This window comes from Neopsephotus bourkii, unplaced genomic scaffold (assembly GCF_033783945.1).
Source record: "Neopsephotus bourkii isolate Nb327-2 ecotype Australia unplaced genomic scaffold, CSIRO-AGI_Nbou_v1 NB_1820, whole genome shotgun sequence".
Lineage (NCBI taxonomy): Eukaryota > Metazoa > Chordata > Aves > Psittaciformes > Psittacidae > Neopsephotus > Neopsephotus bourkii.
This window is the reverse complement of record NW_026902293.1, coordinates 13555640-13573052: the sequence shown is the minus strand read 5'-3', so window position 1 is coordinate 13573052 and position 17413 is coordinate 13555640. Positions and strand designations below refer to the sequence as shown.

The following is a 17413-nucleotide window of genomic DNA, read 5'->3' as shown; positions in this document are numbered from 1 at the left end:
CTAAGCTATCATGGAGATTATTAGCAAATTTAAGAGCAACCTTTCTTGGTTCAATCGTTCTATTGGTAGAGATGGAAAAATGGTTATTGAAAAAAGATATACAGGAGAAAAAGAAGGAAAAACAGTGCCTACTAAAGTGAAACAGCAGCAGTCAACTTACAGTTAAGGCTACTGGCAATGGAAGAGGGAGCAACAGCAACCAAAGACTGCTGAGATCTCTGGAAAAAGCAAAGATATCAGCCATGCAAAGCCATATTTAATTTTGAGTAGACTTTCTTTGATATTTTGGTTGACTGTTGGCTCCATCTCCTCATTTACTCCACGTGGCTTGTTGTCATCACAGCCTTTGTTGCTACTGTTTTACAACTCATACAGCTGCCCCTTCTGCACCTGAAAACACCTTAAACTTATATAGTCTATTAAGATTGAAAGTGTCTTGTGTAAACTGACTGTTACTTTATGAACTATTTCACACAGGATAGCACTTAGGCACTAGCAGAGTATTTCTCTCCAAAGACACAGGGAAAAAGATTATAAAAAGCTATTTTTCTTCCCCTTTTTTTTAAGAATAAAAAGAACCAAAAAAAAAAAAAAAAGAAAAAAGACTGTGTCCTGTCTACCTGCCTATATGAAAAATGTTATTGCATTTCTTGAAATATGAACAAAATAAACTCACTGATAATAAGTGATGGTGTGAATCAAAGACAGATCTATTCATAAGAAGCGAGGAAACAGTCACATGAGCCCCACAGAAAATCACATAATGCCAAAAGAAAAACATTGTGGTTAAACCAGCAAAGTGGAATCGAGGTTCAAAACATTTTACAAATAATTAAAATATGACCTTGATCTTCAGTGGTACTCAGACACGCATCTTCCACCGGCAGTCCAAATTACTATGTGGTAGCTTTATTAGAAAAACAACACTGCTCACAAATTACCAAACATGCATCTCTGAATACCTTTTAGAATTAGCTTTCATGCTTGAGTGAACTATGCAATAGTTCATTTTATACGAAATATAAAGCTATTCCTGAAAACTGCTGAACCTTTTAAATTCCACCAGCCAATACACTACAAGCAGCACACTATATGACGATTGCACTCTGTACCTTCCTTATGTAGAAGAACCAACTACTGTAAGCAAAATGATTGGGGAGTTCAGAAATAACTGTGCAATTGCAAAAATATATTTATTTTATCTCAAGGATCTAATCCTGGCAACAGTCATACACAGGAGTAGTTTTGTACTACTCTGAGAAGACACAATGAATAAATTTACTACACCAAAAATTCCTGTACAAGTATCTCCAGGATCAATTCCCAAATGTAAAAAGAAAACAGGTTAAGAGCTCAGCCAAAGTTGTTTTCTACATTTATATACTTTACATTTGAATAAATTTACATTAAAATACATAATGTAATGTTAAAGATATATGAGGAAATTGAAAGAATTGCTTGTTTTTTCCCCCCTCCGTCAGCTATCAAAAAAAGCAATTTGAAATTGAACAAAAAGGGAGATATTATCTGAACTGTAGGTGTTGTGAAAACTGTGCAGTGCAAATTAAAATACTAGTTTGTGCTGCAGCCATAAATTACTAAACTAATTATCTAGTAGAAGGCATAACTGAATCATTCAAAGGGGTAATTAGCAATCACACATAATGAGTACTGCTACTATTTCTTGTCATACTGTATTTAGCTTCTGTGCAGCCTAGAGGAACTGAATTATTTCCTACCCTTCTCGGAGGGCATTATTGCTATATTGAGTGCATCAGCCCATATTATTACTCCCAGTAGCTTAATTCTTCACTGGACTGCACACTTCTGATTTCTCCTGTCAAAGTTTTGCCTGAGCTTCTGGGTCCTTCTAAGGAGGTATCATCTTCACAGTTTCTTCCTTGGCCTTAGCATAAATGTAAACTTCAACATAATCAAAGTACATGACTTTTATACTATTTCTACTCCATTCCTCTCTGTGAACATATGCTGCATCTTATAGATCCTGTTTTCCATAGAACTTGGGCATCATACACAGTGTAAGATGGAGGACTTGTATAAAACTGTGGATCTAGAGACCATAGAGGAGAGTGAGACTGTTAATGTTGACTTCTCAAATAAGAAGGTGTAAACCCACATATGCTGTTGATAAAAGGTAGCATAGAGAAAACGCATTTTTATTCCGGTGAGTTCAACACCCACACTTCAGAACAAGCAAGAAAAACTACAGAAACCAAGCAAGTGTTGCTATCATTTAGAAAAAAAGATAGCTCAGAGAATTCATATTCCTCAGTTAATACACTCTCTTTGGGGCCTGTTTTATCTTCGTCTTAACAAAAGTTTATTTCCAGCCAGACAATGTCTTATTGCTATAAGCTTCAGTTTACTGACGGCCTCTTATTGTACATGCATGTACTCAAAAATATATATACATCACAGAGTTTAGTAGAACATCTCTTTATGAACACCAGATTCAACTGATATCCTTGCATTTTTACAGCATAGTTCAAGGACCGTCTAGTATTATGCTCTGCTTAAAAACATATTAACAAAAAAGAAGTAGTAAAGGATTGCATTAAGGCAGATGTCGAGAAACAAGTTTCAAATGGATCACAAACTAAATTTGTGACTACACTTGTAATAATTCCCCTCACTGGAAATTTTTTTTTTAATTTGTGCAGCCACGAAATTCAAGCCCTTAATCTCACTCCAATATAATTTTTATGTAATCACTCCATGGAAAGATTTATAGCAGTCTTCTTTGATGTCAAGTGGTCACTTTGAAAGCTAATATTCCTTCAGGAAATATGAAGCTCCCTGTTTTCTTTTTTCTTCATCTCCTCACTTCATCCTGCCTTCTCTTTTTGTTATCAAAAGGAGAATTAGGGCATTCTGATTCAAAATGCACGTCACATAGATGGGTTATAGCTTTTCCACTTTGATCTCCTAAAAAACTCTCAAAACTCTTGATCAAAGAACTTCCTAAGATCTGAGTTCTGCAAACATTGGCTGTTTCACTGAAACTGGTGAGAACAGGACCATTCCCATGAGCAGATCTTGCAAGACTGGCCTTGAGGAAATGGAGGTAGAGTGTTAACATTCACTAACTGCATTCAAATTTCCTCTTTCTGGGCATTTGATGCTTCCTTATTATCAACTCTTCCATATCTCTGGCAACTGACGTGTTTCTACTATTTAAAATCTACATGTGTTCACACTCAGTGAGTATGAAGATGTATTCAGTCCATATCTTCCTTTATTATACATGTTTTCTTTTAAAATTATTTTCATTTTGGTCAAGTGATCCCAGATTTCATACTTGACAGCTACATCATAACACACTGCTAATCAATAGGTGTTTTCAACAAGTTGAACTTATTTATTTGAAAACATCAGTCTTGACTGCACTAAGAAGAAACACAATTTAAAAATGGACAAATAGTACTCTAAAACAAAATAAAAATAAAAAGGTGTTATATACATGCTTATTTACAAGATGTCTACACACAAACACGCACCCATCAAAATCCATCAAAGTTAAGAAAGTTTTTATGCTTTAACCATCTTGCATCTTAGCAGAAATAAGTTAATACAGAAATATTCTAGAATGCGGAGATACATATGAGCTCTAGTTCTATTCCTCTAGTTTCACCAGAACTGTGTGAGGCTTGACCAACACCTTTGCATTCAGCCTGGTCCTGCTGGCAGGATACTCTCCCTTAATTGTTTTGTTGCCTATGACCTCTCTTAATTCTAGAAAGTATGAAATTATGACGGGTTATAGCACTCTGGATGCATTTTTGCATAAAGCAGCTAGACAGCACATAAATGGAAGTACATGTTTGTTCTTAAATATTGTTCCTAAGTGTGAACTTCATTTTATACACTATCATTTAAAGCACAGCTGTAAACTTTATTCAAATATCAAATTGAACTTTGAGATTCATTAAGATCAATGAACAAGAGAAATACCTCTTGCTTTCTGTTTCCACAATGCTAACAGTTTTGCTTCTAACCTGACATGGAACTGGGAAAAATCCCATGTTGGACCCATGGGTTCTCTTACCTATATTCTATGCCACCACAATGACAGCAAAATCACTGCAACAAAACTAGGTGTCTTGATTGCCAAGGTTATAATCTGATCAGCCATTAAATATTATTCCAATCACTGATGACACAGGTCTGTTGGCAACCATTTTCTCATACTTTTCCATCCATTTAATTATTTTTTACATAACTGTATAAACCACAGGTGAAAAGGTACTCAAACAAACCCAATCTTTTTGGTGCTTCAACATCCAAGAGCTTTGGGTACATGAAAACTGCGATTCTATTGCTTTAAAAGCAACATACTATAGCTTGGAAGTGTAATTCCTACTACATGAAGATCCAACTGGGTTTTAAATCTTTGGGTGGAAAAAAAAAACAACAACCAAGCAGAACTGCTATCTTTTCAGATGCATCTAGTTCTGTCCCATTGTTTTCTGGGAGAGGAAGAAAACCATATTCTTCTTTGAAGAGGATTGAACTGTTTTGGAGATAGAGTTCTTGAGTTATCCTATACTGAGTTTTGAAGCATACATTAGACATGTTTACAGGAAAAGGTTCTTATGGAACAAAGGTCAGATAAAAAGACCACAGATTTACCCTCTGAGTTTAAAATGGCTGACAGAAAACAATGTTAGTTTGGAAAAGTTAACTTGAGTACCTTGATGGCAGAATTTGGAACACATTTTCTGAGTTATAAAGTTACTGCAGAAATATTTTCTAAATGTCATCAGGTTTTATTCTTTGTCTAAAACTGGTACACGCCACATATGGTTTATCACCCAGCACAGCAAAATAATGAAAGGAACAACAAGAGGCACTTTTAGAAGCACACTTTTAAAAAGTTATCTGAATTCCTAAGGCCCATTCTGAACTAAACTGAGCTACACGATTGCAGCTGAAAGCAAAATTCCTCCTAGGTTTTAAATATGTACTTCTGGTGACAATTACTTAAGGCAGAAATTGTGCCCTCAGGTACACTTCAGCAGCTGGAGTCCAGTACATGTTTTGAAAGCAGACTTTGCCCTTAAGAAGCAAAATAAAGGACAGTCTCATAACCTTCAAGGGGGTCACACCCCCTTGCATAGCATGACACGAAGGGATCATGTTAAGAAAGCTGAGAGAGCAGCAGCTGCATCTAGTAGATTAGAATCCAGCCTGTTAAAGTAAAATATTTTTAAGATAAATATATAGTGCATATAACATAAAATTCAACAAAAACTTTTCTCCAGTTCTTCAGATAAAGTTGATAAATTTCCTTTCTTATACTGGAGGTAAATAGAACTTATTTTATCCATTGTGCACTGGCTTATACTTTCTGAGTTAGTAAAAAAAGACTGAATCACATTTTCAGCTATGAAGTGCATTAGCTTTTGAATCTATAGCAATTAACCATTGTTTTCAATGCTATTTTTACTTGAAAATGTCTAAGTGGCTTAAAATATGTTGGGTTTTTTTTTTTTCCCCAGTGTTTTGGTTTGGAATAATTTAAGGAGGCTGTTCTCCCGAAGTGGTCTAGAAATTACCACCATCCCACCAAACTTTCACATTCTCAGCATCAGAATACAATATTTGTTATGAAAAACCTCTGAAGTTTCTAACTTTGTGTTCCTTCCAGGACTGTAAATGTGCCCTTTTCTAGTCTTTTTTAAAAATCTTAATACATAGAAATCATCTATTGTATTTAGAAATGAAGATTTACACATATTCCATATAAAATTTCATTTGATTTGCTTTCAAGTCCTGCTTAAACAAAATATACCAATTTATTTGCTATTTATATTTTAAACTGCAGAAACAGAAAAGCTTGTATGAAGACTTCAGTTATTATCATTTTATTATAACCACTACATTTACTTTAGAATATGCCTACACCTAACTCTGAACTCAATTATTGTTATTATTCCAAATATCATGATAGCAGCATTGCTTCAAATATTGACATCTACTTTCTCAAGTTCCGCATTTTACTACACATTCATTTGGTTGAACAACTATCTTTCAAAAGCTGTAGTGTATCCATTTTCTTATGACAACATGCAGAAGTATAAGGCACTGCAGGGAAGCTCACACGCTATTCTCTGAAACATTTTTTTCAGCACCATTTCCAGTTTCAAAATACTTCAAAGAAATTGTCTTTGAGTACCTGCTCCATTTCAAAATAGCCAATCATAACAAAAAAAAGACACAAATGCTTTAATCTCTTAAAGTCTGATTAGCATCTGATTTCACAGCTTTTTTTTTTAGGTTTTAGAAAGCAAATACTATTTGTACTAAATACAAAGCAAAGACTCAGAAACAAAGGCTTCTAAATACAAATAGTTATTCTATATTTGCTCAGTAGAACCTCAGATGCCCATTGTTCTAGTAAAAACATAAGCAAAACGTTAAAAAAAATAAGCAAAACCTAGACAGAAGTGAAGTTTGTTTTGAAGGGTTTTTTTTTTGTGGGTTTGTTTTTGTTTGTTTGATTGGTCTTGTGTTTTTTTTTTTGGTTTTGTTTTTTTTTGTTTGTTTGTTTTTTTGTTGTTGTTGTTTTTTTTTGGTTTTTTTTTAGTATATTCCATAGAAGAAAAGGCAGAATTGCAGTTAAAGTAGAGCACATGCCCCTAAAAGGAGAACTCTTCACAGTTAACTTTACTAGTTTACAAAATTTGTTATTATGATCAGGACAAGAACTATCAAGCCTTTTGTGCTAGGGAGTTTTGACAAAAACCTGTTTCAAATAATTAGACAAAACCAGACTAATATTCACAGAAACACCATTGAATAGCTTTGAGGTACTGATGTACCGATGTTCAGCACACTACTTCATTTCAGCGGGCACCTGCCTTGATGGAATCTATGGCTTCCCTGTTCAGGTTTAACACAAACTTATCAGGAATTTGCAACATCAACATACCACTGTACAATTTCTTCCCATATCTCTGCTTTCCTTTTACATTAAAAGCGCTCCACAGAGGGTCAAAGCTTGCACAAGCAAGCTATTTTCAGAGAAGCTAGTTTGGCATAAATCAAGGAAGCAGTTTCTAAGACAGTAAGGTTTGCTGGCAGAGATAGCAGTCTCATATCCAGTATAACATGTCTACCATGGGCAAACATGGTATTTTTTGGAGAAAAGTGTTACAATGTCTGTCTGCAGCACTGAGTGCTGACAAGAAAAAAAAAAAATACAAAAAAAAAAAGAGGAAAAAAAGTCCAAATATTTTCCTAAGTAATTAAAGTAAAAAATCATCAGTAGGCAATTACACTTTTATTAATGGAGTTATGACTATCCTAAAACACTAGACAACTTCTCTCTTGGAAAGATATATTGCAAGCTCATTTCTGATAAGGGGAAAAGTGTTCAGATGTCTTCCCCAAAGGAAAAAAGCATTTGTATACATCTTGACCTACTCAAAGTTTTGAAAATGATGAATTGTACTTGACTATAACCTCAGAATCCTGTCTACAGTGGATATTTCAATGCTCAGAACAACAGCCCTTAGATTAGATTTAAAAAAAAATATCTAAAGAGTAGCTATTGCTATAACTTAGGTTTAATTTTGCAGAATGTTCAAGTATCAGATTCAAGAAACTGAAAAAGATGATTCATTACAAAGTCCAGGCCACTGCATTTGGTAGTTGTGGAATAAAACAATATGGATGAAAAATCAACTGCCACATCAGTGTGAGTTTGTTTTATAAGTGAGTGAAAGTAAAAACTTCATGTACCTGTGACCTTTAATTAGACAACTGGGAATTCGTATGCACAAAAGATAAACACACTTGCAAGATGGCATTCTGCATTCCATCCCCACATATATAAACAAACATATGTATGCATATAAACTTAATACTGCATCATTCTACAGGCTACACTGAAGTTTCAGGATTTTTTTGTTTGTTGTATGGTTGGTTGGTTGGTTGTTTTTTTTTTTCATAACTAACTCTGATAATATATAAGGGAAGTTTAAAAGGAGTAGATAACATTACTAAGGCTGAAAATCTACTGAAGAATTGTTCTCCAAAACAAATTGACTATTTTCATTTTCCATCTCTGACCAAATCACTACAGTTTAATTTAAATAAATGGAAAAATAGAAGGAGGAGGAATATTTATAAAAAATAATATACTAACCACAATTCTCAGAAGTTTGCCACTCAGTAATAGGCAAATCACAGGATATTGTATATACACAGTTTATTGGAAAATTATGACATTGAATTATTGAAATTTTCCCCCCTTCATGAGCCACTGACGATCACAGGTTTTTTAAACAAAAAAATTTACTGATGTTTTTATGACTTATGGCTGAAAGGAAATATCCACAAGTTGAAACTTTGACAAAGTAGCAATTCAGTGCTTCACAATTTGAAAATCCTTAATATTTTTTGGTTGAAGTCCAGAAAAAATACAGGTTTGCCTCATGCTAATTATTTTTTTTCTAGTCTTATGTCAAGCAGAGCATACACATCATTCACAAAGGTGAATATTCATGTCTGACTCCTGTTTGTGATGACCTACAGAGCTTTTTTTTCCTCCCAGTTCAGTTTTATTCATAACTGTATACGAAATATGCAGAAAATTCACCTTTCCCCACCTAGCATTTCTAGTCATATGTTAAAACAAGCAGAAAGCCTTGTGGCATCAGATAATACTCAATTTACAAACTGTTATTTCTGTTTACTGAGAGGGTTTCATGTGGCATTTAAGTTACAGATTTCCTCCAGAAGAACACTAGCAGAACTTCAGCATTCTAAAGTACAAGGGGTAGTTCGTAAGTGAATAAAAATTATGCCTATGTTTTAAAGCGCTGAATGAGTTTATGAGAACATAGATTAGTTAAGAAACATCATATGCCAACTACAAAGCAGTTTTGAAGGCCACTGTTGCTATTATTAACAGTAGTATTTTGAAATCATGCAGTAGAAAAACATGTAGGTCAGTATCACACAGCAGAAACTAACACAATCTTAGAAGTTGGCCTCTTTACAAAGGGAACAATTCTGAAATCACACACTGCAGACATCACTGTCATCATCATCATGGCTTGACTTCGCGAACGAAGATTTGGGAAGGGCTTTTACCCACGCTTACTACAAGCGCGCTGATGACTAAGAAGGCCAACGTGGGATAGGCAAATCTGGCTACAAAAAGCACAGCAGAAGGTCTCCTTGGGTGAAACAGGTGAGACACGATTCTTCCTGCGTTGTCTTTTCTCCTCAAGACTAGTTCTTCGTGAACTCTCAAAGGAGTCAGCGGCATTATGTATGGTGTGCCTCCAAGTCTCCCGATTGGAGGCCAAGGTGGACCACTGATGGTAGTCAATATGGCCAAGGCTAAGGTATTGTTTCAGGGACATCACTGTAGCCACAGCTAAAAGTCACATGTAGATTTTTCCACTTACTTAAAGTGCAACACTTTGAGAAGTGCAAAACAAGCACTTTGAGAAGGATAAGATGTCACTCATTTAACTTACAGAATCACAAAGTAATCAGGGAAGAGTAAATATTACAGGATAAGTTTTAAGTCTGTTAGCTTTTTGACTGTTCTAACAATGATCATTGCTCCCAGGTTACTTAAGGACTTAGAATAGCTGCAATCTTCCAGAAACAAGTCAGTGGGTTAAATTTACCATTAAGAGACCAAGAATGTACAAATAGTTCATTGCATTATTTCAGCTGACTCTCTTCTGCTCCCTTTTACATGAAGACAGCTCCTCCCCCTTCTCCCCCCAACAGAAGATATACCAAATCCTCAGAACTGTAAAAATTAGCAGCCTCCCAGCTTCATATACCTAATGTAAACCTATTAGTTTACATAGCTAGAACTCACTTGTAATCAGTACAGTAGCTTGCTTTTCCAGAAAAATTGTTGTGTAGCTATTCATGATATACACTGCCAGTTACTCACACAATCCAGGAATGTACCTGTGAGGACTGCAGAAAAGTTGTTCTATTTTCTATGGGATTAACGCCAAGTATATGACCTAATGCTCAGTAGTAGATAGACTGCCCTCCCTTTTCTTCCTCTTCTCAACTCCAGATAATATAGTCCATTGCTTAATATTGAACACAGAATATCAAAATAATATTTGCTACTTCTATACATTAACATTTACTTTTTAATTTAACTTTTTTTTGATCATAACACAGATGGACTTTTTTTTTTTTTAAGGATTATTTAGGGAGGGGGAGGAACTAGCTGAGTAAAACATTCTAATGAGGATTCATAGAGTATTATTGGCATTAGGCCCTAAATCTTTATACTGAAAAAAATAGAAACTATGAAGTAATGGTCTGAAAGCTTTGTTCCCTTGAGATCAACACAAAGGCCTCAGCTGAGATGGAAAACAATACTCAATAAAGAACCAAGCATTGAAATTTTAACAGCTGAAACTAATTATTAGGAAGTTTTTGCTGTCGATTATAACAGAGTTTGAACCTATTATAGAAGCTCTAAACACCCCAATAATAATATACTAAGCAATATTTTCCAAGTTATATCCTTAGAACTTAAAAGCCTGATGATTTCATTTACTCTTCACATCACAACTAGAGACCATCTAAAACCTATAAAAGACCAAATAGACCCAACTGAGAATTAAATAATTTTGTAAAACATAAAATAGTTCAGATAAATGCCTGTGGTCTCTTTAAATCATGGTTTGAGAAGGACTTCTGGAAACGTGCAGAAGTGTCAGGTACTTTAATGTTTCAGAGGGGTTCTGTTCGGTTTGTTGGAAAGGGAAACTTATAAATATACAGAATCATTTATTAAGATATAAACCAAGACAGCAAGTATGTTTCAGTAATGAAAAAAGAGCACAAAATAGGATTCCTGCATGCATTTTCTCATCTGTATTAAAAGTTTATTTCAAGCGCACTTTTTACAGATGATATGAATCAGAAATTCAAGTTATTTTTATATTTCTTATTTGAAGACATATGAAGTCTTTTAGTAATTCAATTGTTTGTATTGAATCAAACCAAATTTCTAGCACAGTCTTGCAAACTTGATACCTTCAAAGTATCCAAAGTTCTTTAAATCCTGGATGAAACACTACACATTAAGTCATATTTATGCATTTCCATATGTAAGTAAATAAAATCAAACCAAGAAACAAAATCTGCAAAATCACACTTGTTGAACAATCAAGTAGCAAACTCATAGAAAAATAGTACCTTGAAGTTATTAACAATCTGTGCTCAGGAGGAAAGCTCAAGTTCAGTGGAGGGCTGGGGTAACAATTCAAACAACTTTCTCTTCCTCATACTTTCCCCTGCCTCCCAGAAAAAACAAGGGCATTTACAGTAAAAATATTTTCAAGTGAATATTAGCAAGTTTGAATAACACTTCAGAAAAGTTATTGCTAATTTATAAATACTCCATTTCATAAAAGAAACATTGCCTACAAATTATAAGTAAGTCTGTTCCTTCAAGCCCTCCACCTCTCTGTACTCCTTCACACCATGCCAGTGGATGCTACTGGCATGTCTGAGAAGCTACTGCAGCTGTATTGGTTTCTCTACTGTACTTTAGATACTTCAAAACTGTTCAGAATAATGACCTGCTACACACTGCTCCTTGCTCATGCATACCTATTTCTTTCTTGTACTGGGCATACAACAGAATGAGCCTAAACACTGTACTGAATAATTTTTTTCACTTGTTTGTACTTATAATACTTTTCACCATCCCCCAGAGTCCTTTGGCTGCAGGCCCAGACTTTTATTACCTTTTCACAAGAGCACAGAACACTTAAAAAAGAAGTGTTTAGCAGGTCGTGATGGAGCTAGACTTACTTTTCCCTAATTTGCCAAAATTGAGTGGATACACTAAACACTCACACTAAAGACAGCAAACCCTGTCCAAACAGGGAATTTCCATAAGGAGACTACTTTCTAATTCTCAACACCATCTTAATCTATGTAACTGAAACATTCTCAGAAAGAATGTACTTCATTATCATATTTATGGCTTCTAGAAAAAATATGCACTGGCACCTCTCAGAGCTGTAACTTCACAAAAGCTTCTTAGCATATAGGAAAGGATCAACAAAATAAAAAAAAACCCACAAACCAAACATCTGAACCCCACAGAGATACCTAGATGCGTGCTTTCACAGAATATGAAAAGTATGAGTCATAAATACCTGGATTTTAGACAACAGACACTCATATTCTAGAGAGATGGTTGCTCCCACAACCTACCAGGAGCACTTGCTACTTAATGTATTCCATCTCCTCACACAGGAAAAGAAGTGACAGCTTCCAAAAGAACAGCTAAATTACAGAGTTCTGCTTAAAACACAGCAAATGTATGCTAAGGTATGAGTCTACTCTTTTTACGGCATCTGTCCTGGGTTCAGCAGTAGCAGTCATTTTTTCTCCTTCTTAGTAGCTGGTGCAGTGCTGGGGTTTTGACTTTCAGCCTGGGAATAACGCTGATAACACCCCTGTTTTTAGTTGCTGCTTAGTAATGTTTACTTTGACCAAGGACTTTCTGAGTCTCATGCTCTGCCAGGGAGGAGGGGCACGGGAAGTGAGAGAAAGCAGAGACAGGACATCTGACCCAAACTAACCAAAGAGGTATTCCATACGTCATGCCCAGTATATAAACTGGGGGCAATTGCCCGGAAGGGCTAGATCACTACTCGGGTTGGGCTGGGTATTGGTCGGCGGGTGGTGAGCAGTTTTATTCTCTTCCCTCATTATTTCCCTTATCATTATTATTGTTGGTAGCAGTTGTGGTTTGTGTTATACCTTAGTTACTGCCAGTGGGAATTACATTCTTTTGATTCTCCTCCCCATCCCTCTGGGAGCTGGGGGAGGAAGGGGTGGGGAGTGAGTGAATGGCTGTGTGGTTTCTGGGTTGCCGGCTAGACTTAAACCATGACAGCATCACAATTTAAAAAAAAAAAACAAAAACAAAATAAACAAACCAAAACACCTTCAAGAAGCTAGTTCAGCATCCTAAGGACATTAAGAATATTTTAATTCCTGTTAGATCTGAGATATGAGCGTACCACCCTCTGCTGTTATTCCTAATACCCCACAACCTAACCCATTAAAAAAAATCAGCTGCTCATTTGCTGCTGTTACTTTTCACTTATTCCAGTCAACCTAAGATACTTCACTACAGCTGAAGCACAGCTGACCTTCAGACCTCCTCTCCAAATGCTAAACTTAACCACTACAATGTTCATAATTGCAGCAGATGGTTATAGACTTAATATGCACATGTGAACTTCATGAGGTCTGGTCTCATCTCCAAAGAAGAGACATGGAAATGTATCAAGGTTATTGAAGCCTTTCCATTGCTCTCCAACTGAAGGCAGGGGGAAGGGAAGGCAAAGGGAAAGGCTGGAGGCAGAAAAAGAAAAAACATCCTTGCCATGGTGGCCCAGGCTTTCTGTAGTGCTAAGTCTGTGTTGGTAACTAATGCAAACTGAGACACTCTCCTGGTTTCAGTACCTTGTCTTTTATTTATTTATTTTAAAGGCTACTTCACTTCTTCCTCTATGATAAGTAGTTTCTTAATTTCATCTTAAGTTTAATAATAGCTGTCCCCATTTCTACTCAGTAGAAAGTATCTTTGGTTTAGAGATGTAACATAGCAGCTTAGACCCAAACAGTTAGAAATAATTTTAAAAATCATGCTACTTTGCCTCTAGTTGTTTTTATTTTTCACCTAACCCCTAACAGGATTTCTTCTAAATATATTTTTATTGTTTCATTTGTACAGTAACTTTCCCAGATCACGAAGATATTGGAATATGAACCTGTGAATATATTAATGAATACAAATCACTCTCTACACCGGATAATGAGCATTATACTGACTACTATAGTATGCCTCATCATTATAGCAAATGATTAAATACCCATTTATAATGTCAGTGTCCATTTTTCTTGGTTTTCTTCTCTATTTTAGAGCTATGTTAAGAGAAGCTTGGCTTGTGCGTACTATCTGTTGGCAAATTTATGAAACCAAAAGACAAGTGTAAAGCAGGTGATTTTCTCAAATATCTTTACAACATGTGTAGATGAAGACCTGTATATTTGTATTGTGCAATGGCATAGACACAAGAAGCAGAATCATAGAAGAGGGGATTTGCAGTGCTGATTTTATCAGTGGTATATGAAGTGTGGTTATCCTCTTTTCAACATTAGCTGCTTCCTGGCAAGTTTTGAACTGTTATAGCAGACAGTTTTATGGAAAAAACACTTAGTAAGTAATTTCAGCATAAATATCCTGTTAAAATAGAAATTAAATGGGGAAAACAAATGAAAAATTCATCACACAAAAAATCAATGTGATAAGCTTAATACATAGGAAGGAAGTAGGTTTTAAACTCTAGGAGGAAAGCAAGTAGAAACAACACAAAGAACTTCTTTCCAACTGAAGCAAAATGCAAGCCAAAAGCACTGTGTGTAGCTTCATACATGCCTGTTCAAAAAATTGAAGAGCAATTTTATTTCTCATCATGTAAGGGAATAAAATATATGGCAGACTGTATGATTCTATGATACACTGATATTTGCAGAACAAGATCTAGGCAGCAGGAAACAAAAGAAAAAATAAGAGGACTTTGTAAGTTAAGTCAGACAGAAAAAAAACCCAAATATGAACAAAATATTGTCACTGTTTCCTATTCTTCCATCTACCGTCTACAAAGTCTCCTTCATAACTCAGCCATTGGTGAAGAGTCAAGTTAACAGGGCTGCTCCCCAGAATCAAAATTTTTCAATGTTGTGGCAGCTAGTTTGGTGAAAATAAATCCAGGATGATGATAGAAAATAGAAAATAATAGAACCCATACCCCAGAAGGTAAACAAAAAACTCTGAGAAGCTCAGTCTACAACGTCACTATTTCTTTTGGTCCTCTGACTGGTATACATGGAAGTGATGGAGAAATTTTCCCCACTGCGCTTGAGCATGAATTGCAACACTGTTGTGAAACACTGTCAATTGTATGGGCATAGCAACAACTTCCTTGAGCTTAGAGTACTGCATAATCCTTTAGACAGAACTATGCTTGAAACTTGTACACCTGAAACTTCCTCATTTATGTGAGAATTTTTCTTGGTTAAACATTAAACCACACAGAAAATGCATTGCATTAGCCATGACCACTCTTGTGGAAGCTGCCAGTAACAACCCTGATAGACCTTCAGATTTAAGTTTTGTTTGAACTCGACTGCCCCTCCTATTTGCCCCTCCTGACAGCTTTACCAACCTATCAGCTGATGTTTTCAAGGACTAAATGGACACTGAAAAGGTCAATTTAGGCTATCATGGCTATTAGGAGAGAAGCTTCTAGCAGACAGAATATAAACAGCTCACATGTTTAGATGAAATTCTGTCACCCTCTACGAGATCCAATGCCTTATGCAAAACTTCCACTCTTACTCAGCTGAACCTAGGAGCCTCCCCAAATGCGCATTCTCATGCCTTCCCTTGTGAAATGCTGATACTCATGTGGTTATATACAAAGAAATTTCAGAAGCTAATTCAAGGGAAAGATGATTTGAACTTTTGATCATATCTTTCTGAAGCAGCTCATTGCTTGATGTTGCAGAAATAGCATCTGTACAGGAAAAAAACCTGAAATGCCTGAGCAGGAGCAGCATAAAGAGTGGGATTACAGCAGTTCCAGCTTCAGTGAGTTTTTTTGCTGATGGATAACCATACCTTGTACCCTACTTTGAGCACAGACCATGGCAGTGAGAAAGCCCTTGCCACTACTCTTTTTGCCATACAAAGGAAGCTTAAATGACTCAAGCACCCTGGACCTAGATACCATAATTCAGTGTCTGGGTGAAAATTGCTCATCAGTAGTGGCACAGCGCGCTTGGATATTTTATAACAGATCTGTGTCACAAGCAGGGTTAGATTTCTCCACAGTGCTGCCACTAATAGCTGTGACTCAGTGATATTTTTTAGACTGCTCAAATGATATAGCTCAAATCCATTTAGAGACTTCATTTTTCATGAAGTCTAGTGTCTTATCATTTCAACAGGCCATAAAATATCTTTATGAAGTTTGGCAACAGTGTTATGCACAAACTGAAAGCTAGAGAGGTTCACTTTGTCAGATTCAGTGATGTGGCAGATTTATGGATAGAAGAAAGAAAAGGACAGCTGCTAGCTTCCTCTCCATATAATAGTGTTTATTAAACGATATTAACACATGTGCATAAAGTCCCCAGCTTGCATTGTTCTCTGACTGAAAGAAAAAATAAAGTCTATGTATATGGACTTGGAAATGAGAATTTTCTCATCCCTACAAGAACAACTTAATTTATCTTATATCTTCTTACTCCTTTTTTATATATTTGACAGAAGGTGGGAATTTAGGCAGAACATAACTTTATGAACTCCATGCCCTCACATTGCACTAAAATATAGTTGGTTTATTTCACTGTCATCTTAAAGACCTTGAAAATAAACATCTCTGTGCCACAATTTATCATAGTCAGGAGCTAGAGAAGTTAAACACATGCAAAAAGTAACCTAATCTGAAGGACATCAGTTCTCACTTTGCTTCTATATTTCAGTGTTCTAATTCAATTTCTGTATTGATTTAGATTGGCTTGTCTGCACCAGTAATCAAGACTAGTTAATAGCAGATGTTTCTGAAACAAACTAAAATACATCATTATAGTAGGCTACTTGTATTTCCATTTTATTGAGTAATTACAGAAAATACTCTAGTTGGAAATATTTTCAGTATCCCTAAACCTGTGCCATGTCTTTAACCTGGAATCCTTCTTAGTTAGACAGATATATTGTGAAGGAAAAAAAATCAGTTTAAAAGAAAGTGTTATATAAAATAAAAATTATGAATCTCATTTTCTCCCCTTTTAAACTGAAAATCACAGAACAGCTGAGGGTGGAAAGGGTCTCCAGAGGTCATCCTGTCCAAGCCCCCACTGTCAGACCATTAAACAGTAAAAAAAAGGGTTGTGTTTTCTTCGTTTATTTATTTTCCCTCTTTTTCTCCCTTATTTCCCTTATTTCCCATGAAGTGAGAAAAACATCAAAACATAATATCTTTTCTTCCTCTGTCTTAGATAAAGTTAAATACTTCCTCCTATAAATAACATGACTTCATGACAACTTAAGCTCAACGCCCTCTTTTATTCCTCCTCCTGTGCAAGGAATGTTGATCTCTCTTATGATTGTTTTGAGCTGGGCCTGTTCATCCTAGAGAAGACTTGGGAGATCTGATCAGTATCTGTAACTATTTGAAGAGAGGGGGTCACGAGGATGAGGCCAGACTCTTCTCAGTGGTGACAAGCAAGAGGTCAAGAGGCAATGGGCATAAACTAAAGCATTGGAAGTTCCAGCTGAACATGAAGAACTTTACTGGAA

The 17413-nt window shown here is 35.8% G+C and overlaps 1 protein-coding gene across 6 annotated transcripts in view; it reads right to left on the bottom strand.

Moving 5' to 3' along the window:
• The window catches only part of RALYL (RALY RNA binding protein like), a 409831-nt gene that overhangs the window by 261809 nt on the left and 130609 nt on the right, over positions 1-17413 (bottom strand). The window lies entirely within an intron of this gene.